We start from the raw sequence: 24265 nt of genomic DNA, 5'->3' as shown, positions 1-24265 counted from the left end.
AGGATTCTATGGTAAATGCCAAGTAAGGACATGGATACCAGTTTTTAATAGTGGCAAGCTAAGGTGCAAAGAAGTTGGGTGGTGAAAGAGAGCTTACCAACGCATCTGTAGGAGAGCTGGGAAATGTATTAACATAAAAATCACACTGCTTCTTCCTTAAGATATTTTAGAATTTTTGTTTTTCTTTTGCCTTGATTTTTTTTTTGAGAAAAGTATGAGAGGTTTTTCATGCTGTGACTTGATCTCAGCATATCCAGACATGCAGTTTAGACTAGTATGAAGCAGATAGGAGCAACCTGTGTAAATTTTTATCGGCGTTTTTGTAGGAAAGAGGTGGAGCTTATTTTTTCTCCTGTCACTGTTAATGGTGTTTTCCTAAAACATGATGGATTTATAAATATGTTTAACATGCCTTTCTTTTGTTTGTCATAGTTCTTTGCTCCTAACTTACAGGCACGGTGGCTGAACAATAAGCTGTGTGGTGTGACAGGTAAAGTTCACAATTTACCTTCTGTAATAGTGTGCTCTGTACCGCTATTCAGTCATCTCAGAATTTTACTTGCCTGATTAGTTGAGTGCAGCAGATTTTCAATTTAAATGTAACTTCATCTGCTTGATTAAAAATGTAGCAGAACATTATCTGTTGCAAATAAAATTCAGAGGAAGAGGTGATTTTGCCTGTTTAAAAATAACATCTGTTTATACTGGCTGGGAGCAGATGATTAATACCTCTTTAATTTCGAGGTTTACCAGTCCAGCTCACCTGTCTCTTTGCATGGATAGCTGAAATTGATGGCTGTCGGGTATAAACATTTACCTGTTGATGTTTATGTGATAGATTTCTTTCTTAAGGATAATATAGAATCCCATCATTGGGCATTAATTTATTTGCTGCTCATCAAGATGATTGACAGTTTTGCCAGCAACATAGAAAAAGGTTTTCCTTCTTGGCATACAGAAGAGGAATTTACCTCTTAAGTAATAAGTGCTTTGCAGAAGAGAACACGTTTCCAAGATTTTTGACTTCCAGCTTTTGTTGTAATCGCACCAAAGGGAGGCTGAAGCTTGGCATGAGCCCAGTGGGACATAGCGGGAGGTGGGTGTCCAACAAACAGAAGGGCAATCCTGTGGCTGTTTCTCATGAAGTGATGCTTGTTTATGCTGCCAAGCAAAACAAAGGAAGTTCTTTCCAGCTGGAAAGGCGTCCATTTCCACACAGATTTTCCAGGTGCTGGCTGTGTTAGTCCCAGCCGCCTCCAGCCTGTAACAGCCACTGGCCACAGCTCTGCCCAGCCCTCTGCGCCTGCTCTTTGGCGAGCCCCCTGCTCATGGGGGCACCCTGCCGCCATACACCATGCCAGCACTGCCCTCACCCTCCAGGAGAGATGCTGGAATGTGAATGCTGCAGCTATGAAGGGTAGGAGCAGATCTGAGTCCCCATGTATGTGATAGGTCTGCCGGACTGAAAATGGGGGTCAGAATGGTGCTGCTGTGCAACTGCCTTTGGGCTTGGGGTGATTGTTCCTTAGCCAGTGCCTGTTCTCTCTCAGCAAAAGAGAGCTGCATGCAAATCCCGCCCCCAAGGTGGTACATGGGCCAATATGGAGAATTGCAAAAGCTGAAATAGTGCTGGCTTGTGAGACTGATTTCTCTGTGAGCCCAGGCCCATTTCTCAGCCTGTAACAAAGCCCAGAGTTGCAAAGCCCATGTACACTGTTTTGGTTTTACTGGTGAAAAGACATTTTCTTCAGGTTTGGGTTTGTGGGGTATGTGTGGTTGTTTTTGTTTGTTTGTTTTTTTAATGCAGAAATGGCATATTATGGAAGATCTACGGGTATTTAATCTTACTTCTGTCCTAAAACCCTGAAAAAAATACTTTTTTTTCTGTGCATAATCAAGATGTATTTAAATTAATTTCATAGTAAGGTAGCTGAGGAAAATACTGTAACATTTTTGTCTTGTCTAACTAAAACCAAACAGTACACGGGGCCGTCCTGTTACATCTAGGTGGTATCCATGGGATGGTGCTCCTGGCGCCTGGTTTTCAGCCACTTTGCCATGGTGTGATTTAAAACCAGTAAGTTTGCCATAAAGCCTGTAGTGGGCTATTTATTGCAGCAAGAAATAAATACAGTGGTGATCTACTCTTTTCTCTGTGTTCCCTCCTCTTTTTTGTTCATTGCTAAGGGCAGCTGGCATAGAAAACACTAATGCAGGTTTTTTTCCCCACTTATTCTTAGCAAGCCTGGGTATTCTCAGCCTTTCAAGACCCCATTACATTGTTCCCAGAGCATAAAGTTATGACAACAATGCAAAGGAATCAAGTGCTAAGATTGTAATGTAAAGGTCTGTGTGTGGTGCAGAATGCCCTACCATCATGTTTTCTTGTGCTTAGTGGAACCCCTTGTCCTTTTCAATGGCACAAACTGAGTGTCGTATATAGTACAATAGTATAATAGCTTAACATACTTAGAAGTTACATATAATATAGTAACTTATATAATAACTTACCTGTGGAGTTATTTTCCTTTTATTCCTGTTGCCAGAGCACCTTGGAAAACTCAAGTTTGATTCTTTTCCAGTGGCTTTGAAATGTCAAATATGCATTTCTGTAAAAATCATGATCTGTTACAAGCTTGACGTTGCTGTCACTGAGATCTGTAGCAAAATTATTCCTTCCCCACTTGCGGGATATGCCTCGAGACACACCTCACTTTCTGCTAAAAGAAATCTCCGATTGGGAGAGCAGCCCTTGTTGTTCACCGTCTCCTGCATTAGTTCAGGAATTTTTGGTGGACCTGATTGCACATGTGAATTTGTTTATTCTTAGACTAATGTGTTCTCATAAAAATTAGGTTTGTTAAGATACAGTCTTGATAGTAGTAGAGGCCTATGCATTTGTCAGTTCCAGACATGAATGCCTCTTATTTGACACCACTGTGAAAGTGGCAAACCACATCCAAACAGCTTGGGGAAAAAAAAACAAACCCAAAGCACTTTTTTTTTATTTTTTACATTACCATTTGTTTTGCCAGCTATATTGTAAATACAGAAGAATTCTATGTGCTGGGCATGTAAATAAACCATTAGGTTTTTGGTTTTTTGTTTTTTGTTTTTTTTTTTTTCAGTATAGTCTAATTCTCTTTATTATATGTGAGTGAAAGGCTTATTGTATTTTCAGATCTCGAAGCTCAGGACTAATCCAGGCTGTGTGGAAAACAAGGGGGTGTACTTCAGAGGATTTGTTGAAGTTCCACTATTGTTGGTCTGTTAGGTCTCAAAACACAGTTTCAATAGGCCTAGATGACCTCATCTTTCACTGCTTGCTAATCCACAACCTCCATTTTCACAATGTCTTAGAAAAGTTTGTTTAAGGAGACTTGCACTGGAATAATAGGTGATGCTTTGCATAAGTCATAAAGTCAGAGTTAAACAAATACATCTATGTTGTACTTTGTATGCTTAACACTGAAAAAAATTACAAAGTTTGCTGCTTTGCTATTTTTTTTTTTGTAATAGTGTTTTTATTTTATTGGTGATGTTAAAACTTCAGGCAGCCTCATACAATCCATAATTAGTCCTTCAGTTAGTGTTTGTGGTTCAGTTATAATTTTTTGAAATGTGTTTGCTTCCATTTTCAGTTAACATAGCTAAAAACCAGTGAAACTATCTTTTGGGGGAATCTTACTCCTTGCTTATTCTTCTGCTTGAACCGTGTTGGAAGTCCTCATCACCAACAGTGTTGTGATTGCTGAGGCGCATGGCACAGGTATCATGGCAGGTCCTGCTGCCCCTTGGTTGCAGGGTGCCCACAGGTCACATGGAAAACTCAGTGGGTGCTGGTGGTCACAGTGCCCTCCAGGCACCTGCCAGCCGCTGTACTGTGTCAGAACAGTCTTGCAGTACCTAAAGGGGTACTAAAAAGTACCTAAAGGGGGCCTACAAGAAATCTGGAGATGGCCTTTTACAAGGGCCTGTAGGGACAGGACAAGGGGGAGTGGCTTTAACCTGACAGAGGGGAGATTGAGATTGGATATTAGGACAAATAATTTCACTATGAGGGTGGGGAGCCATTAGCACGGTTTGCCCAAAGAAGCTGTGGCTGCCCCATTCCTGGCAGTGTTAAAGGCCAGATTGGATGGGGCTTGGAGCAACCTGTTCTAGTGGAAGGTGTCCCTGCCCATGGCAGAGGGTTGAAACTGGATGATTCCCACTGTTGCCATGAAGAAGCCTCAGAGAAATGTAAAGAACCTTGAGGATGGCCTCATGCTTCCATGAAAAATATACAGCTTTGGGAAGCAAGCAAATCCCAGCTGAAGACAGTGAAGAAGATAATGGCTATGCTGGTTTTCTTCAGGCCTCCCTGCTGTCCCACAGTCCTTTTTTTGGAAGAAGGGGTGAAAAACTGGCTGTCATAGCACAGCTGTGTTAAGATTACACAAAAGTACAGAGTGAACCACCCATGTGTCAGCTCTGTGCAGCAGAGCTGGAACTGCTATCCTTGGGTCTGCCACTCGCATCACAGCCCTCCCTACCTGTGTCACAGCTGTGGCTGGGCAGCAACAGGTTGTGCTTCCAGTGCAGATTCTGTTACTGCAGCTTCACCCAGCAGCCGACCAGACCACCTCTGCCACAGCTGGTCTGTGAAGCGCACTGGGCTTCCAGTGTGGGGGTCAGCAGAGGACCAAGTCCTCTTCCCTAGCGAGTGTCTGTCCTGCTCAGTGGACATGTGGGTCAGGCATCAGTGTTAAGGAGCTCCAGAGATGTGTTCATCAGTTTCCTCTGGATTTACTGTGCTTTTATAACCTAATGAGCGACAAGTTTACCTGAGACAAGACTTCACCCAGGGCTTTGGGCCACATACCAGTGATGGAAGGCAATGGGACATTTCTGCCGAAGTAGCCATGCAATGTCAACTTGAGCTGTTTGTGGGTAACTAAGAGATGCCATCCCTCTCTAATGATGACTGGAAGAACATCATTTTACCACCCTTTTTAACTGAAAGCTTTAGCCTGTTCATAGTGCATGGAAGAGAGGATGCTCTGTAGATGTCCTTGCTTTTGATTTTCTCGAGGACTTAGAATCTAACTACATGTTGCATAAAGCTGCCAGTAAGACTTAATTACAAAAGAGAAAAAAAGCAAATCAGACCAGCAAAAATATTGCTGGTCCCACGCTAGAATGTTGTGAGGGTAGCTGATAAACAAAACATATGTGGGATGAACAGTTATTTGACCAGTCACAGAGCCATAAAATGCAACCTGAAGGTTAAAATGCTGAAGTAAGTGGCACCAAATAAACAGAGCCAAATGTAGATCCCCTTATCTGTCAGTCACACAACCGACTTCTGCAGCCGTTGGGTTGGAAGTCAGACCATGGAATATTAGTATTTTCATTCTGATGAACGCCTAGGGCAAGGTAAGGGAGCTGTCCATGTGGCTCTGCCTTGTACCTGATTTGGCTCCATACTGAACCTCTTAACAAAATCCCAGACTCATATTCCTGCTGGCATCCCTTTCTCTCACCTACATTTCCTTCCCAGACCTTTTCTTATTCCCTCCTCATGCCTCTTTGATTTCAGCCAGAGGATCAGATTAAGCCTGCCAGGGGGGATGGTTTTGCAGTGTTACACTGAGCCCAAGAATAGGCAGGCAGATGATGCCTTCAAAGCCTAGGTGACACAGAGTTCCTGGGGACTGTAAACTGGCCATCCCTCCAGCAGAGAGACTGCAAGAGTTGGTACCAGGTAGGAACGGGAGCTGAACCTCTGACTTCACTGCCTTCAAAAGCCTGGCCGGCAGTCTGGTCTGATCTCTGCAGCAGTGCCCATGCCCTCTGCTTCAAGCCTCATTGATCTTGCAGGCAGGCAGGGTGGGCTGTTCGTTGCTTGCTGCACTGCCTTATCTTGCTATTCCCAAAGCTCAGGCACTTGGTTTCCAGCTTGGGAATGCCTCCTTCTGCTTCCTGGAAGATGGGGCACCTGTGGTCTCTCATGTCCCAGTGGCTAGCTCTGTGTGTCACTGCAAGGGCCATTCACTGTGAGCCCATGACGTCTCCGATGTGGGGAGGATTGAGACTGAGAGGCATCTGCCAGGAGACAAAACATGACAGATGTCTGGCTGCAGCAGAATTTCACTTTCTGTTGGGAAATGCTGAGTTCTGTGGCCTCTTGGAGAAAAATTCAGAAGCTTCAGTTTTGTAGAGTTCAGGAATTTGAGATTAATTTGTTAACTCCCACATTCAGATTGTCTTGCTGCAGGCTCAAGGATGCCAGATCCTTCAAATACTGTTCTCAAAGTTAGGATGACAGGCATGCATTTATTTTATAAACTGAATTACAGTATGGAGGGTGAGGTGAACAACGTAACAAAATTTGTGGTTGCATAACTGAGTCATGGGAGGCCTTGTTAAAATGGCACTGGTGAAGTATTTTCTCCATTGATTTGTTTTTTATGATACCATTTTTTTAAGTCTACATTAGTAGTATTACAGTAAATGTTTATGTAATTAGTTTCTTTAGTTGAACATGCTTATCTGAGCATCGAAGGTAAGAAGGACTGTACTGTAATAACACATAGCTGTAGTTTGTTGTTCATACCCTTTTAGCATTTTGCAGTTTGAATCTGGCAAGGGGATTTGGAGTTTTTCTTACACACGTCTACTTTTACTGATGCTAGCACATTTTGACAATTAGAAAAGTGATTGCATTGTTAACATTCATTTGAAAGTAATTTTACTTTTTCTAACAATTTTACTAGTAAAATGAAGTTACTAGGATTTTATGACTCCTTGTTCATAAAGCAGCATGCTGTCTCCTGTGTACACTCTATTAGCATTGTTGATTTTTACTGCTTAAGGTTTATTTGCTCAATTGGTGTGAAACTGTTCTCAAACTTCCTGAGTTTTCCTAAATACAGTTCTTCGTCTGAAATTATGTTACTTCTGCTGTTGGTCAGAAAGTTGCAGCTTTACTACCTGCTGCTTTAAAAACCTGCGCAGGAGACACTGGTGGGGCTTTGTGGTTTTACATATTTAAGTTAGTTTCCATGTTATTTATAGGGCATCAGGAAAACTCATTCACCTGTTGCAAAAAAGCTGTTTCTGAAACTCTAGCTTCTTCCATTCTGAGCCACCAGAACAAATAAAGATACTTTTTTTCCTTTCCACACAATAGTGCTTTGCACAGCTTGCACCCTTGCTGCTCCCTGATGTCCCAGCAGGAAGAGAAAGTTAATTTTCCAAGGGGAAGGCTGCGGGCAGCGTGATGGGGACCACCAGTCAGGTCGGTGATAGTGGTACCCACAGGCATTGTGCCAGACCTGGCCTGCCAGGGTTTGGATTGCCAGGGAGGTCTAAGCCTTTGAGCCGAGCTGAACAGCACCTCCTTTCCACTTCCTGCCCCCATGCAAGGTGTGATGTGAAAACCCAAAGAAGGTAAAGAAGACGGGGGCAACAAAATTGCTTGTTTCTGCGGCTGATGTTTTCAGGAAAATGGATTCCCAGGACAAACTGAATAAGCTGCACGTAATAGCTGTGAGAAACAGATTTTCATAAACTTTTTAACCAAAGAATTCTTCTATGCAGTATAGATGGTGTTATGAAAATATAAACTTCGTTAACAAGCTGTGTGTATTTTTATCCACTTGAATGTAATTTAGAGATTATATACTGTAATAGGATTTATAACATCATCCTTTAATCTGTATGGTTTTATGAATGTGTTAAGTACAATTGGCAGAACCTACTACTTGCCTTTAATGTAAAGGTGCCCTACTATAAGAAAACAAGCCACACATTCTTAGCTACAGAACTTTTGTTTCTTTTATTGACATTAATGGAATTAAAGAAATCTCTGTAAGCAGCATAAAATACAGACCTGATGAATTCAGCATCTTACTTTCAAGGATAAGGTAGTCCTCCTTTGGGGGAGATTTGTGTTAGATATGGAGGGCATTTGTCTCTTCAAGTCAGCAAGCTGCTGTGCTTGAGGATGTGTTTTAAAAAGTGGCTTAGATAGTATCCCATTAGCTAGGGAAAAGACAGTATTTCACTTAAACAGACGAATAAAATTCTTTTACCATTTTGCAGTATATGAAGCTCTAAACTGAATGGTTGGGGAGTAGGTAACTTCACATTTACAATCTAGAAGTACAAGTAAAGTGAAAGAACAGAAATTTCAGAAAGGACAGTGAAATCAAAGGGTACTGTGGCAGGTGCTGTAGACAGCACACTTTTTAATGAAAATTAAAGTAATGGCCCAAGTCAAGGTATCCTCTCTCAGTGTAAAATAATTCTGGGCATTCTTTATGCTGTTGTGCTTGCTCAAATTAGCTTTTTAATCCTTAAAATACCACACAAAGACAAGATTTCGTATTACCTAGGATTCAGAACTTCATCTCCCCTTTTGTTGTGGGGGAAAAAAAATATAAAAAAAATAAAAAGGCACTTTTCAGTAGATTTGATTTTAGGGTACCCCATCTCCATTGTTTTGGGCTGGGCACAGGGAGCTGTGCACTTTTCTTCCTGCCCTCCTGTCCTGAGCATTGTCAGAGACTGTCAACACAGCCAAGTGGTCTTCCCAGGTATTCCTTGTCCTTAATAAAAATGCTGGTTATGTTTACTTCATGACAAGTTGCAGTCACTGTCAATAATTGCAGCATACATGGTGATAGCACACATGGTGATGCTTCCTCTGTGGTTGTTGTGTTGAGTAGGAACCACCTTCTTCGGGGAAAGGAAAACCTTTTGAAGTCTTCCAGTAGTTGTTTCATTGTTAGAAATTTTTATAAATCTGTTAGATAGGAGGGGATTAAGAAAATGTGCTAAGTTCAGTGTAACACACAGCCTTTTGGTAACGTGCCTTTACCTGAGGACCCTGTGTGCTGGGCTGAATCTTATTTGTGTGTGAGCTGGTTACTACATTGTTAGAAATACAGTGGTAATGTAGGAATATGACTTGTATTCACATTCTGTCATTTCTGTATTTTCACAACAGTTAATCAGGCATCACACCTTCAGAGGCTGCCATTTTGAGACACAGTACTACTATTTCTTCATTTAAGTCTACATGGGACAACCATGGAAATGCTGCTGGTCTGCTGAAATGCAGGCTAATTTTGAGAGGGGGATGAGAGAGAAGAATTTCTGTGTAGATGACGAGGTGTGTCTTGTTAAATATAAAACACAGTTTCAGAATCCTCAGTAGCTTATTATGAACCAGGTCATATTGACCGTATGAGCTTTGCCTATGGCAAGGGCCAGTTGCTGCCCTTCACATGGCGAAGCAGAGCAACCCTTGTCTGTTCAACTCAGAAGTCCATTTTGTGAAGTACCAGAAAGGAGGGAAATTTGGAAGCTGGGGATAACTTTTCCTGTTCTTTCCAGAATGGTTTACAGTTTGTGAGCTTTTGCTGGTTTGTTTTTTTTGGTTTTGTTTTTTTTTTCTTTTTTCTTTCTTTATTCAGTGTAATGGGCATTTTTCAGTCATTACAGTTAAATTTAGAAATTTAATTTTAATAATGATATTGATCTTGCTTTCATTTTGGGGAAAAGAAATATACTATTTGGGGGAAAAGCAAACTATGTTATTATTTACGTATTCTCAGAATTGTTGCTTTCTGTAAAACCACATTTTTGTGCTTCTGTTCCTTTTATTCTTCAAATTCTAAGCAGAAAATCTTGTTATAAAACAGATGCTTCAAACTAGTTTATAGAGGCTGCTAAGCCAGCTTAGGGGATCTTAACATTTAAGCATATAATTGTCTACTTAGAGCCCTAGACTGGTGAAAAACAGCACTACATAATGTGTCTATCAAAAGCACTATGTAACCGTCTAGAAATGTGGATACCCACCATGCAAAAATCAAAGTCAGAATCATCTCTACGTTACAGAGTGTGACACTGAACATCAGCATTGACAGTAAAGGGAGAGGGGTGCCTGTGTGCCTCCCTTCCCCTGCAGTGTGGGGCTTGCTGGCAGTCTGGGCTCCAGCCAGACTTGCTGCTGTGGCGCACTAAGACCCACTGTTCATTCTTCACCATTCATTCCCCACTCTGCATTCCCCGCCGTTCATTCCCCAAGCGCAGTCTTTGTCCAGGGGCTTGCTCATGGGGGTTGCTGGATGCCTGGAGTGGATTCATGTATCAGCTCCCTGCCTCTGCAGCAAGCACTAGCGTTGCATGGACTGGTACAATGACTCATACTCCTCCACACTGTACACAGCTCAGCCAGGTCTTTCCCTCGCTCTGAAGGGTTGGATGGGCTGAGGCTAAGCTCCTCACACCAGAAAAAAAATTACATGGAGAAAGACATCCAGAAATAAAATAGACGTGTGGACAGTGTGGCTTCAACAAAGATACCCGTTTGTCTGCAGATGTCACCTCACAAACCTTCCTAAAATGTCATTTTCTTTCTTCTATTTCCCTCTATAGCTTTTCTTTACTTTTTGCACTAAATGTCAAGCTTTTAGCATTTGAGTTATTCCTCAGAATGGATTTTTTCTTTGCATAAAAAAAGCTTTGGATGTTTATTTAGGTGTTCACTGAAACTGTGTGAAGAGTAGTAATTGTGTTGTACTAAGGAGTTAATCCATTTAGTCATGGAAAGCACTACTTAGCCTTTCTCCCCCCCCCCCTTTTTTTTCCCTTTTTTTTCATTGTAACGGGCATTTTGCAGGCATTACAATTAAATCTAGAAATGTAATTTTAATTATGATATTGAACTTGCTTTCATTTGGGGAAAAGCAGATCCCTCCTATACTACTACTTGAATATTCTCAGTATTGTTGCTTTCTGTAAAGCCATGTTTTTGTGCTTCTGTTCCTTTTATTCTTCAACTTCTAACCAGGCAGTCTTCTTGTAAAACAGATATTTTTAATTATTTTATAGAGGCTGCTAAGTCATCTTAGGGAATCTTAACATTTAAGCATATAATTGCCTACTTAGAGCCCTAGACTGGTAAAATAATGCCCATAGTTTGCTGTATCTCTTGCATGTTGCCTTTCACTTACGTAAAGCTGTCATGCTTGGGGTTTTTTTTGTTTTTTTTTTTTTTAACCTCCCTGAACATGTTCTGGATCTCACTGTACGGGGTTGCTGTCTCTGTTAGAAACACAGCAGGGAAGTATTTGTTTACTGGCTGTTAAAACCCCTTCCAGTGAAATTTCAACACATCTTTATTGGCCTTGGGAGCGCGTTAAAACCTTCAGACTGCAGTGAGTCTGGCTGAGCAGAGCGTGTCCCTGGAGCAGCCATTTCCCAAAGGGACTGGGGTGAGGAGAGGGGGAATGCTGGGACATGAGTGTCGGGGTTCATAGGTGAACCGTCCATAGCTGAAGGCAAAGCCATCAATCCCTGCGGGGACCAAGGGGCAAAGATGTTGCTGCATGAATCCGCAGTTTGTCCCTGGAGCAATAGACCTGAGGTTTTGGAGAGAGCATGCCTGGTACTTGATCAGTGGAGGGCTGCCTATGCCTGCACATGTGCACCGGTGGAGATCAGTGCCTCAAGGGGGGACCTGACCTGGTTTGACCTGTCCTTCAAAGAAATGCATGCTGCTCAGTCCACTGCATCACTGTAGAAGGCCAGGTTATCTCTGCAGTGTCTCCTGGCAGAACAGGCAGTACATGCCCTGTTAAATATCCTCTGTCAAACTGTGTGCTTTTTGCTCATTTCTTCTATACATTTGTTCTTTTTTGATGACTGAAAAGGCTTTTAATAGCACTATTTAGTGCAGGTTGTGAAATGAGAGCAGGCAATTGTAATCAACCATATTTGCTTTGCATAAAATTGATGCACAGTGGAATCTGCTTTTTGTCCTCATAGCCTTTCACTTAAACCTTGTATTTCATGGTTTTAGGAAAATTTTTAAAGTAACATAAAATAATTATAAATCACAGCATCTGAAGTGCTTAGAGGTGATCAAATTGCAGCAGTTTTTGAATGCTGAAGTGTTGGTGCTGAAACCCAATGGCCAGCTTTTCAATTCTGCCTGTTTTCCCTTTGTACTTCTAAAATGGTACATAAGTAGGAGGAAATTGTTGAAAATATACAAGTGAATGTGTTTATCAGCTAGTACAGAGCTGATGGAGTCAGCAGTTTGCCTGCCACATCCCTCCTACCCCTCAGAAATGGTAAGTTAAAATGCTTTTAAAATGAGTCTGTGCAGGCTAGACTAAAGTGATATAAATAAGGACTGGGAGCTGCAGCTGGATGTGGTGGTTGTTCTTCCCTTATACCACGTGCATTGCTACTGTAGTGACAGGACAAGGGATAATGGGTTAAAACTTAAACAGGGAAAGTTTAGATTGGATATAAGGAGGAAATAGGAAATTCTTTCCTGTTAGGGTGGTGAGGCACTGGAATGGGTTGCCCAGGGAGGTTGTGAATGCTCCATCCCTGGCAGTGTTCAAGGCCAGGTTGGACGAAGCCTTGGGTGAGATGGTTTAGTGTGAGGTGTCCCTGCCCATGACAGGGGGGCTGGAACTAGATGATCTTAAGTTCCTTTCCAACCATAACTATTCTATGATTCTATAAGAGAATCTCAACTCAGGTTTTATTACCTTCTTGTCAAGTATAATAACTTCATTATAGTTAGCAAAAGTAGCACCTCTTTTTTAGCCATACTTGTATGTTAAAAGTGTGTTAAACTCTGCATATGAGCATTCTATCTGCTAAGAATAGAACAGGTAAAAAGGTGGGACATGCAGGGTTATTTGTTACAGAAATACAATTATTTTTGTTTTGTCATCAACAAAGATTATTGCACACATCAGTACTTTTTGGAGTTTGAATTTTAGACATTTAAAATTGCGTATGAATTTATGCTTTTTAATGCTATCGTGAAACCTAAAATTTGCAGAAGATTCAAACAGGGTATGTACTGTGGTAATCTCAAATACTTTTTAATTGCCATTCTTAAATGAATACACAAATAGAAACAGTGGGAGGGTGCTAAAGGGGCTGTGTAAAATCATGTGTGCATGTATGTGGAGAGAGGATTATTTAGAAGTTTTTGTTGTCTGTTCAGAGCAGGCAGCATTCAGTGAAACTGGCATTTGAAACAAAGCCTTTCTCCAGGCTTTATGTCATTAAGCTGCATGGCACATGAGGAGCTGCCAGCAATGAGGGCTGCAGGAGAGGTCTCGTACTAGTCCTTGGTGTTAGCTTTTGGTCATAGCTGTAGACAAGAGTTGGTCACAAATATTGGTCTGAGCTCCTACAGCTCTGTTTGTGCCCAACATGTCTTGAAGGCAGCAGGTGGCCCTGGCCCTTTGGAGGTAGAACAGGAATAGCTGTTAACTGTGAAGATAGGTTGGCACTGCAGTTCGTTGCTTTTTGCTGTTATTCTGTGGTCTGGCTCCTTTGCATTATGAAGAGACATGGGTGTATTTGTGAAATGATATTTCACAATAGGCATTTCTGGGGCCATAGTCTGTACTGCTGTGGGCACCCTAGCTCCACACAGGTCTGATGCTGCTGTCTGGTGAGCCACACTGCAGAAGCTGCTGTGGTGGACAAGTGACCTGGTGGCGGAGGAAAATGGTCTCCAGAAGTTGGGTGAGAGCAGGCTGCGCTGTGTGAGGACAGCTCGGAAGCACTGCTGGGATCAGGGTTCAGGGCTGCCCCATCCTGCTGGAGGGTCCTGTCCTGTTGCAAGCCCCTGCATATGTTACAGCTGATTGTGGCTCCAGGGCTCATGTGGAAGAACAGAAGTTAGTCTGTCCTTTGGCGGGCCTTGGGCTCTCCTGTCCTAAACCATCTCCATTGAAGAGGTTGAGGGCTCTTCCCAAATGGGTTTGTCCTATGAGCTTTATCACCACATGGGGCACCTCTTGCATCTGGGAGGTTTCCTGTGCCCAGTGGCTCCATTGAAGCATAATGTTATGTAGTTCTTCTGAAATACCACTCTGCTTGCACCAGAGTGGAAGAGGGTGGTTACTTTCTCCACATTCAAAATTCTTTTTGATGTTTACATCTGAGCAAGTGGAGCAGGAGGCTGTCATGCTGATGCCAGTCAGCCAGTCCCAGTGCTGCAGCTACATGAAGCCACATCATAGTGGCTGTGAAAAGCTGCTTGAGCTGTGGAGAACAAAGGGACTTTGGTGCCCTGTTCAGATCCTGGCTACAGCAGGTTTTCTTTCTCTCCTCTTTCCTAAGAGATATGTTAACGTTCCTGATAAATTGGTGGATATTGGATTTTCACAGCAGTGTCAGGGAGGCTTGCCTGTTTGTTACAGTGATCTAACGAATCCTGGCTTAGTACAAAATGGGCTGCAGTCAGTCAAGGGGACAATATGAGCTGGTGAGCTGCTCTGGTTCTGGCACATTTCCTGGACAACCTATGGTACCTGTGCTTTCGGAGGAAAAGGTAGATGGTATGCTCTGATATGCAGCCATAATGTCCAAAATCTGTAGCTTGTTCTAAACAAAAGAAAAAAAACAGTTATTTTCCTGACTTGATGTGGCTATACTTAAAGGTTTAATACAGATTTAGAAATGTAGTTCCCAGCACCTGTTTTTGAAACACCCAAGCATTACATGTTGCTGGGCAATGCAGAGCATCCACCTCTGAAGCAGCATCTCTTTTATAGTGGCAGGTCACTCAGTGCCACCCTCTATAACATCTTGTTGGGAAGTATCTGGCTTCTGCTTAAGAAACGTGTGGGGTGGTTGCAGGCTTTGTCCAGGCATCAGACTGGATATTTAATTATTTTCTGCTGATCTGGCACGTCCTTTCATCTGAGTTATCTCAGTGGCTTCACCATCCCATTTACTTGGTACAGGACATAGTGGATGTTTCCTGCCAGCTTCGGGAAAATTGTGGCAGGTTCAGTAACAGGAACTTCTAACACAAATTCAAAGCTGTCTCAGAATGTCATAGAAGTAGTCTCTCTTCCACTAGGATTTGATCTTGGCTCCTGGGTTAGATCAGCCATGAGGCTCACATGTTTGGCCTGAGAACTGCTAACCTCTTAAGCAGGGTAATGTAAGAGGCACTTCGCTTTCTCCAGCTGCCCAAAAAGGGGGCCTTGGACCTCGATCTTGTTTTAGGTACTGGGAGCACAGGCTATGTACATGTGAATCGAAGGAGAGCTAATCCAAGGCAAGGGAACCATATGAAGTAAGAAACCCTCCCTTTTCACTCTGTAACAATGCAGTGAGGCAGACCTTGTCACAAACCCAAAGCATTCTTTTGAAAGTTAAATTTTTAGAGTCTAAGAAGCCAACGAGACTTCTGCCTTTAAAGCATCAACTTAGAAAGGCATGCCCTGAGATCACGCCAAAATTTTTCCTTCTCCCTGCTAGTTGTTCTGTTCCATGCATTTCTAGTAGTTTTTTTCATTAGCAATATTTCCTTTAAAATGTAATTATTTTAATGAGGTGTGCTGATTGGTTTAGGTAGTGCCCTGTGATTTGCTTAACACAACTACAAATCAAGGTGCAGCTGCAGCAGCAAATAGCTAAAGTAAGGAAGAAAAGAGCCGTTAGAGACGAAAGTGACAAAAATCTTTGGGCAAGGGTTCTTTTTGCTGCCTGGCCAGCACAGCAGAGGGCAATCCATGTGCTTGGTTTGTTTTTCTGCAGGCTAGAACTTGGAACAAGTACAAGGGATTTGCCGTTTCTCCTATTTCTTCTGTGTGCCTAGAAAAACAGTCAGAAAGGACTGTGATACACTTAAAGTTAGGAGCTTATGACAGTTACCTGTAGGAAAAACTCTGAATGTTTAGGAAGCCTAAACTTGCAGGTTCTCCACAGTTTACCTGTTTTAGAAATTTTGAAGTTTTACTTTTCAGAGAATGCCAGTAGGCGAGTGTACTGAAAACACTCTTTTTGCCATGTCTTGTTTTTTATTACACCTTTAAGCCAAACTGATTCAACTTAACTCTTGTGATTTGGGGTTTTCTTTTGGCAGAGTGGTACCATAGGTCACAGAGCTGCAGTGAGCATCCCTTAGTGCTCTTCTGCTGAGAAGGGAGGTCATTCTGTTATTTATTCTTCCGTTTTTATAAAACACAGCAAACTATAATTGAAACCAAGTTGCAGCAACTTGTTCAACACTTCAGAACCAGCACCCATTTTTATCCAGCGCTGATATAATTTAGGCTGCAGCTGCTGCAGATAAACACGAAGCCCCAGATGGTGGCTCTGTAATTCTCACGAGAATTCATGTCCTAGAGGCAGCTCTTATCTCTCCAGACCTGACATTGTCTGGAAGTGTGCTATAAAGGGGAATAATATAAACATGCTATGCATGAGTTTCACTTCCTTGAATGACACAAAGACACAGGAAGTTAAGTTAAATATTACAATAATAGAGTTCACATTACAGAAAGCCTGGCTATTTTTGTTACCTTAGTAGTAGCCAGTGGTTTGGGGGTAAAGGTGCACACTCCAAATATTGTATTGATTGTATTTTGCTGCTCACAATTGCAGTATAGAGATCAGTTTAAAGCGCATGTGTGCATTTGTTTTGTCTTTGCTGCCTGTCACTGTTAGCTCATCTGGGTAACGTTAAAGATGCCACTTGGCACTCATCACAGTTGTGCAGGAGGTGATAGCAATGTTCCAGTTCTTCAGTTTTCCCAGGAGAAGTGTATCTCAGTGTTCTCCGTATTTTTGTTTTCTTGTGCCCATGCACCTATTAGGCTGTCAAGGCAGGTACAGGATGAACTGCCTCTGCTGCTTTCTCAGCGGTCAGCATTGTGGGGGGATACTACAGCTCCTCCCAGCAGGTGGAGGGCTTCTGTCTATGGACTTGAAATACCTGTCACTTCATTACCGAGTTACTTTGCTGCCCCATTGCAGGGATAATTTTGCACCTTTTTGTCTATTTCATTCCTTTAAAAATTGTGTGTGTTAAGCTTTAGGTGACTCTGTTTTTTAAAAGTGGTGTTAATCAACTAATTCTAGCAGGTATTGCAGGTGCTTCTGTTGTGTTCATGTACGACTTGAATTTATCTTGTGAGCTCTAGGGTTTGTTTTGATCTCCACAGCAGTTGTAACAGTGTATTTATTCACTGCCTTTATAGGATGATTTAGAAATGGAATAATTTCAAGAGGCCTTCTTGCTTCACAAGTTGAAAATTGCTCCCCATCTCCTTTGGTGACAACATGTGCTTGTGAGCGAAAGGAGCAGCTAAAATGGAGTGAATTCTAGCAGAGCTGTAGAGCTGAAAGTCCAAGTATGCCAGCATAACCCTATATTTTTCTTATATCTAACCAGCTACCCTGCCTAAGAGGTAGCTATAGTACTGACTCAAAAGCAGCTAGATAAATTTAAAAAAAAAAAAAACAAACAACAAAAAAACCCAAAAGTTGCCGAAATGGTGTTCATGGAAACAGGTTATCAGAGGTAAGTAAGTTTGGGGTGGTATTTTAGAAGGATAGATAAAAAGGAATATTTCATGATTGTCAGGAGAGAAAATTTACACTACTGAAAGCCTGACACAGTTGCTACTTTAAAGACCAGCCTTTTGTTGCAAGATATATATGTAGTGAGGTTTTCTGTGCTGTAAGTGTGTTAAAACGTAACAGTATTTTTCAGAAAAAGGAGTACAGCAGAACACACTACAACATTTACTTAGCATCAGTGTCTTGGTATGTATCTTTCTGGTGCTGCATAAAAGTATCTTGTCTTGCCTTATATATTGCCTGCTGCTGGAGAACATCTCAGGTGGTTCTACAAAAATGTATGTCTAAGTCTCTGTAACATTGCAGATGGAGTCATGGGGGCTGTTCTGCTTTATTTAGAAAAGAGCGGCCGAAAGTTGTTAGACTTTTCATTGTAAACAAGGTAAAATCCTTTAACACATTTAACCATGTGAATGAAGAGAACAAATATCGCACACTAAACTATTGACAGTTTTGGTCTAATACAGTTCCAGCTGCACTCAGAAGAGAGCATATATGCTTCCCCCTCCCCCCAACCCCCATGTTTTAAATAGCTGTGTCCCAGCCAATTGCATGTTGGTGAGAATGTACATGTGTTGAAAGCTTCAGTAGTCAGAGTTATTTTGGTTAAAACTGTTTCATGAGGAACTACTCAATTTTACCTCTCTGGTTTAATTTTGGCAAAATCTGACAGTGGGCTTTAATTGTATCTTGTAAGAGTGGCACTAGCAAGCTTTTATACTTGGGGTTTCCTGCTGTGGAAGTTGTAATTAAACATAATTAAGCCATAATTAGCAAATTCAGAACTGTGTCCTGAAGTTAAGATTTAATTGTGTTTTATCTCGCTATATAGGGATACTGATGGACTTGCTAGGAGAGCCATCATCTTTTGCTAAGCCACCTATTGCCAAAGCCAGCAGGTCAGTGGACCAGTCTCCAGAACTTTTCACTGACAAGCCCCTTGATGCTCAGTAGGATGCTCATATCAGCCTGTTGACATAAGCTATTCTGGGTTGAACTGGGGTACTTTTAGGCCTTATTAAATATTTTCTTAATATTTTGCCTGTATGCATTTAAGGAAAAAAATGTTCCTGAAGCTGAGTACAGTTGTATGGTTTGCTCATTAGTGATTCTATTTGCATCCCTGAATGATTATTGTTAACATTATTTATACTACATAGCAGTTTCTTGGGTGCACGTTGTTGCATTGCAATATCTGTAGGAGCACAACAGAATGATAACCTCTCAGGAGCTGAGCATACAAGATAAAAGATGTTTGAGATTAAAATGCAAACAATTGAAAAACAATGGATACAGAAGGCAAACTATACCACTTCTCAAAGTTGGCTTTTCTGTATAACAAAACACTCAAGACAAGAAATGTAAATGAAGGTAGCTGTAACTACTGGGAGAACAGGCATCACAGAATTTGTACATTATTAGTATGGAAAGCAAACCAGGTATAGTGAGGGTTTATTCCCGATGTAGTCGTAGAAAACAGGGTGCAGTAGGAATGAACTTCCCTGTTTGCACTTGAAAGGTTTCTCTGTGTTCTCTTTAATTTTAATGGCATTGATATTCTGTTTGTTTTATGAAACCCTTTATTACAAACAGTTATGAATATGAACATCTCATTTGACTACTGATGAACAGAGGGGAAAATCTAAATTAAAACTTTAAATACCGCTATTTAATTACCCAAATGGCTTTGACTGTGTTAAAGAGTGCCTGGGATTATTCTGTTTTTCAATTTGTTTTAATGCTTCCTTGGTAAAAGCTGATGGATTCCCAGGCCCACTGCTGTCACTGATGAACTCTATAAAGATAAATGACATTATGGTAAATTCCACTTAATGACACATTTTTAATTTTCAGAACACAGACATTTTCTGGCTAGTGAATGAAGGCTAATTACCTCAAGATCAGAACAAAGTAACTCCTCATTTTGAAAGATAATAGAAAAGAAATGTTGCAGATTAATGATGCTATTTATCTTTAAAAGAAAAAAAAATTCTACCTTTATCCTGATAGTGCTGTTCCCTGAGGAACATGGTTATAAAATGAATCTGAAGTCGCAACTTAATAGGTTATTAAAATTATTTGAGTGAAGGCTCCTCTGATTCAGCCTTTCCATAAATTTAAACTGAAGGTCTGCTGTATTTCTAAAGAAAGCAGCTTGTTTACGAGACCACAGGGAGCAGATAGGTTACTGACAAAAAATGCACTTAACCCCATTCTGTATCTCCTTTTTTTAAGCCTGAATGGAACTGATACATTTCAGAAATAGTTGAGAGAAAAGTTTAAAATGTCTGAATTACATTACACTGGTGTCTCTTCTTTTCAGTGTGTGTCATTAGAAGAAAAAATGGGAACAAGAAACACAAAGGTGAATTTGCTGTGGGGATGTGTCAGTAAATAGCATCAGCTATGAAATGCTGGAATTGAGAATTTTGTAACTGGTGGCACAGGTGATACGATGGCACATTGATACTTACTGAGCAGATTTTAGCAGTGCAGTTTCATCTTTCAAAGGCATGGGTTGAAAAATGTTCCTTTCTGGGTTCAAGTTTTGCACCTGCTTGCTTGGACCGTCTTGCTCCATGGTTCCCAACTAGATCATTGATAGAACTTCTTCTGTCCCTCTCCATACTGAAAATTACAAGTGTGTCATGAAAGTGAATTTCTGTCAGATACCATTCTCCTGCAGAGAACTAAATTTTTTGAGTGTGAAAATGTAATTGAAAAAGGAAATTTTCATCCATGAAAGTATCTTTCATGTAGAGTTGTAACCCAGCCCTGCAAAGAGCGCTCTTGCTTGTACACTGACAGCCACGCTACGAGAACATGTCGTGCATGGCGAAGTGCTCCTCGTTACACATCCCTGTGTGGTTTTCCCACCTCTGCCACTCATCTGTGAAATACAGGTTGTGGCTTGGCCACAGCAGAGTTTACTGTTAAGTGAGAAGATGATAGGGGTGTCCTCAGCTCGCTTGGCCAGGTGAGAGAGTTGTTGGAGTCGCCAAGGCTGGAAGACAAAAACGTAAAAGGAGATCCCATTCACTAGGTTCAGAAAGTGTGGGCTCAAGTCAAAATAGCGTTTTGGTGTTGGGTTTTTGTTTGTTTATTGTTTTTTTCATTTTTGTTCACACGGAAGAGTTTATTGTCGATTTCTCCTGACAAAGCTCAGCTGTGCACTGGTGATGTTTTACCACAGCTCTGGCTGCAGAAGATCACAGATCTGTACTGCTGGAGGCAATGGAGTTGAACGTTTCCCTCTGTTCACTGCAGCTCGGTGACATAAGAGTCAGTGCTCTCCTCTCCTTCCTGAGCTGCTCATCCTTCTCTGCCTTTAGACAGGCAAAATAGTTCACTATTTAAATATAGCCTAGCCTTTAGAGAGCTACTTTCACTTGCAGCAGTTCTAATGTTTTCTGTCCCTCTGAGTACCTTGCTGTGCTTCGTGATCAGTCCTGCCATCTGTGCTGTAGCAGACTGTGATTCCAAGGCACTGGAGGCTGGTTGTGTTGCCATATACTTTCCTCTCTGTGTCCTATGCAGCCAGAGCTGGGCTGTGGGGCAGGTGCATCCAGCCTGGCCTTGAACACTGTCAGGAATGGAGCAGCCGCAGCTTCTCTGGGCAACCTGTTCCAGCACCTCACCCCCCTCACAGTAATGAACTTTTTTCTTATATCTAACTAGCTTACCAGGGCTGCTTGTGTCTAAGTTAGAACCCATTCCCCCATGTCCTGTTGCTGCAGTCTCTGAAGAAGAGTCCCTCTCAGGTATCCTTGTAGGCCCCTTTCAGATACTGGAAGGCTGCTCTAAGGTCTTCACACAGCTTCTCTTCTCCAGGCTGAACAGCCTCCACTTTCTCAGCCTGTGTTCATACGGGAGGTGTTCTAGCCCCCTGATCATCCTTGTGGTCTCCTCTCAACTCCTTGTGGACAGTTCTATGTCCTTCCTATGTTGGGAACACCAGAACTACACAGTACTCCCAAGTGTGAAAATGTAATTGAAAAAGGAAAATTTGACCTGCTGGTTACACTTCCTTTGATGCAGCCCTTGCTGGATTGCAAATGACCAGTGCCTTGAGGGAGGGTCAGGACTGGGGTTGTGTCTGTGGACATGCAGCACATTTGGGACTGCTGGTGGGCTGCGATCTCCACCTGTCGTGCCCCCTACACCTGCTCCTGCTTTTGCAGCCTGCCTTCTCCTCCCTCTTACTCAAGCCTCCCTGAGGAGGTTCTGAACACCCCTCCATGGTGCTCTGCACCACCCTCCTTGGCCTCATGCCCTAAAGCCTGTGGAGCTCTGCCTGCCCAGCCACTCACCACTGCCTGCACCAAGTGGGCTGTGGCTGGTCCAGCCAGCACTGTTGATCCCACCAGCGCCACAGCCATGTCGCTGTGCTCTGGCCCATCCACAGCCCACTGCTGTCTTGCAGAGAGAGCCCTGGCCCATCCAGACTTGCTGGTCCAGGTTGCCCTAGAGGCGCCAAGGAGTGTTATCTCTCCTGATATCTTCAGCACACAGTGAAGGACAGTCCAGAGTCTCTAAAGAAAAAGAGGAAGCTGAGAAAATGCAGTCAGGGCTATACTTCACTCTCTCTGGTCTTCGAGTTTGACAGATAAAAACTATATTTAAAGAACCTCTCCAAATGTAAGAATGCCGTCAAACCACTCTGTTTCATTAAATACTTTAAGATTAGTCATCTAAATGGATTTTTTTTATTATTTGGTCTTAGATAGATTATTGCTACAAATACCTGTATATGAATTCTGAGAAGATGGAAGATTTGCAGTCTTTAGAAAAAAATGTCTGAAAGGCAACTTACACGTTTGCTGTGCTTAGTGTTATTTGTTTCAGTATTATGCATCATAGAACAATTTGATTCGCATATGATGTTAAGCACTGAATAATTAGGGTTTAAGCCTATTGCAGTACTTTTGATGGTAGCCATCAGAAAAAGCACCTTTAACATCTGTGGTGGCTTTACTGTTTTTTCCATAGTTCTGACTACTTTTTCCATGTTCCTTTTGCTCATCTTTCGCAGTGAGATCTTTGCTCTTTGCCTGTGACTTTCCTTTCTTTTGGATTGTCCGTCTACTTTACCAATGTTGGTAACCCATGGTCTAATTTTTTTGTTTTTCTGCTAGCCAGTACAAAATTAAAACACTTGGTTACCAGCAAAAGAGACAAGAACACCAACGACAGATAATAATGCACAGTTAATACATAGTGAGAAAGTAAAAACCCAGGTATGGAGCAGATTTCAAGCAATACAGAGAATTTTCAAGCAAGTATTCATTGAATTTTTAAGAGATCTTGCTTAACCTAGGCTTCATTCCTATGGTTTAAGATTCCGCTGTGGATAATTTTTGCTGTGAATGAATCAGCAGTTCATACAATAGTATTTTCTATAAATTATTAATCTATTCAAGAAAGTGCAATGTGAGCATATTCTCTGTCCTGAAGGATTCCTGGAGTTTGTTTATGCGGGGAAGCAGTGCCTCACATGCCAGCGCAATTTCAAATTATTTGGAAATCATCTAGCCCCCAGTGAGTTCAGTCCTGGAAGAGTCTGATCTCAGCTACTACCAGGTTGATTCTTCTGCAAAACAAGGTCCAGGAGACCAGACGCATACCCCTGGATGTGCAGCCAGAGCACTCAGCAACATCACCCTCTTCAGGGTGCATGTGTTGCAAGAGGGTACTTGCAGCAGGTACTGTCAGCACAGGCTGGAAAACTAGGTTTTGGTGTCCCATTGCAAGCTGTTGAGTTTCTTCTTAAGAGAACATTTTGCTTCTCTGTCCAACCCTGATACTTTTAGGTACAGCTCAAATGATAACTTAACTTGCCTTGTACTTTTGCATTTCTTCTAGAAGTTCAGCAGATACTTCACGAATGTGGCTGGAAAAAACAGTAACTGTAAGGGTTTGTTTTTGAGGTTTGTTTTGTTTTTTTTTTCTCCAAAGGTTAGGGTTGTAGTGCTGGCTGTGGGTGCTTCATATTTTGAAATTTACTTGAAAACCAGACAGCTTACAAAGACTGCTCTGTCTTAGGTAATTGTCAGTGTTCATGTAGGAGGTACACATCATATTATCATCTTAACCTGCAGAGAATAATCATATTGCTGCTTCTTACGCTGCTTGTAATTTCCTATTTTCCCTGAAAGATTCAGTTGGTAAGTCTGCATGTTCTTAGTGAGGAGACTGTATGATGGCAGGGCTCTGATGGAGGATACTCAGCATTTTTTCAGTAGAATTTGCAAGGAGAAAGATATGGCAATTAGGGAACAAACCTAAACTATTTTCTGACTGAACACGATAATTTTTTCACTTTTTTTCAAATTTAGTATTTTGAGGCTTAGAATCACAAGTGTAGTCTAGAGAAGGAGCCTCTTTTAGGTAGATTGTAATATCAAAACTGTATGGTTTTAGATTTTGTAATTATGATACTACATATATGGAATACAAACCAGTACAATGCTTTATGATGATGTCCTGGTTTAAGCCCAGCTGGTAACTCACAACCACGCAGCTGCTCGCTCACTCCCCCTCTTATTCCTTCCCCCACTCCCAGAGGGATGGGGTGGAGAATGGAAAGAATATAACTCCCACAGGTTGAGATAAGAACAATCCAGTAACTAAGGTATAACACAAAACTGCTACTGCTACCACCAATGATAATAATGATAAGGGAAAAAACATGGGAATAGAATGCAACCACTCACCAGCCACTAACACATACCCAGACCAACCCGAGAAGCGATTTGGGCCTTCCGGGTAACTCCTTCCAGTTTATATACTGGGCACAATGTGCTGTGGTATGGAATACCTGTTTGGCTAGTTTGGGTCAGGTGTCCCGTCTCTG

At 41.8% G+C, this 24265-nt stretch overlaps 1 protein-coding gene across 2 annotated transcripts in view; it reads left to right on the top strand.

Annotated features, from left to right (window-relative positions):
- The window catches only part of ZCCHC7 (zinc finger CCHC-type containing 7), a 117910-nt gene that overhangs the window by 35061 nt on the left and 58584 nt on the right, over positions 1-24265 (top strand). The window lies entirely within an intron of this gene.

This window comes from Pezoporus wallicus, unplaced genomic scaffold (assembly GCF_028554395.1).
Source record: "Pezoporus wallicus isolate ANWC-B61680 ecotype Strahan unplaced genomic scaffold, APGP_CSIRO_Pwel_v1 contig_7363, whole genome shotgun sequence".
Taxonomy (NCBI): domain Eukaryota; kingdom Metazoa; phylum Chordata; class Aves; order Psittaciformes; family Psittacidae; genus Pezoporus; species Pezoporus wallicus.
Note: the sequence above shows the minus strand (reverse complement) of the source record. Positions and strands in the feature narration are given on the sequence as shown.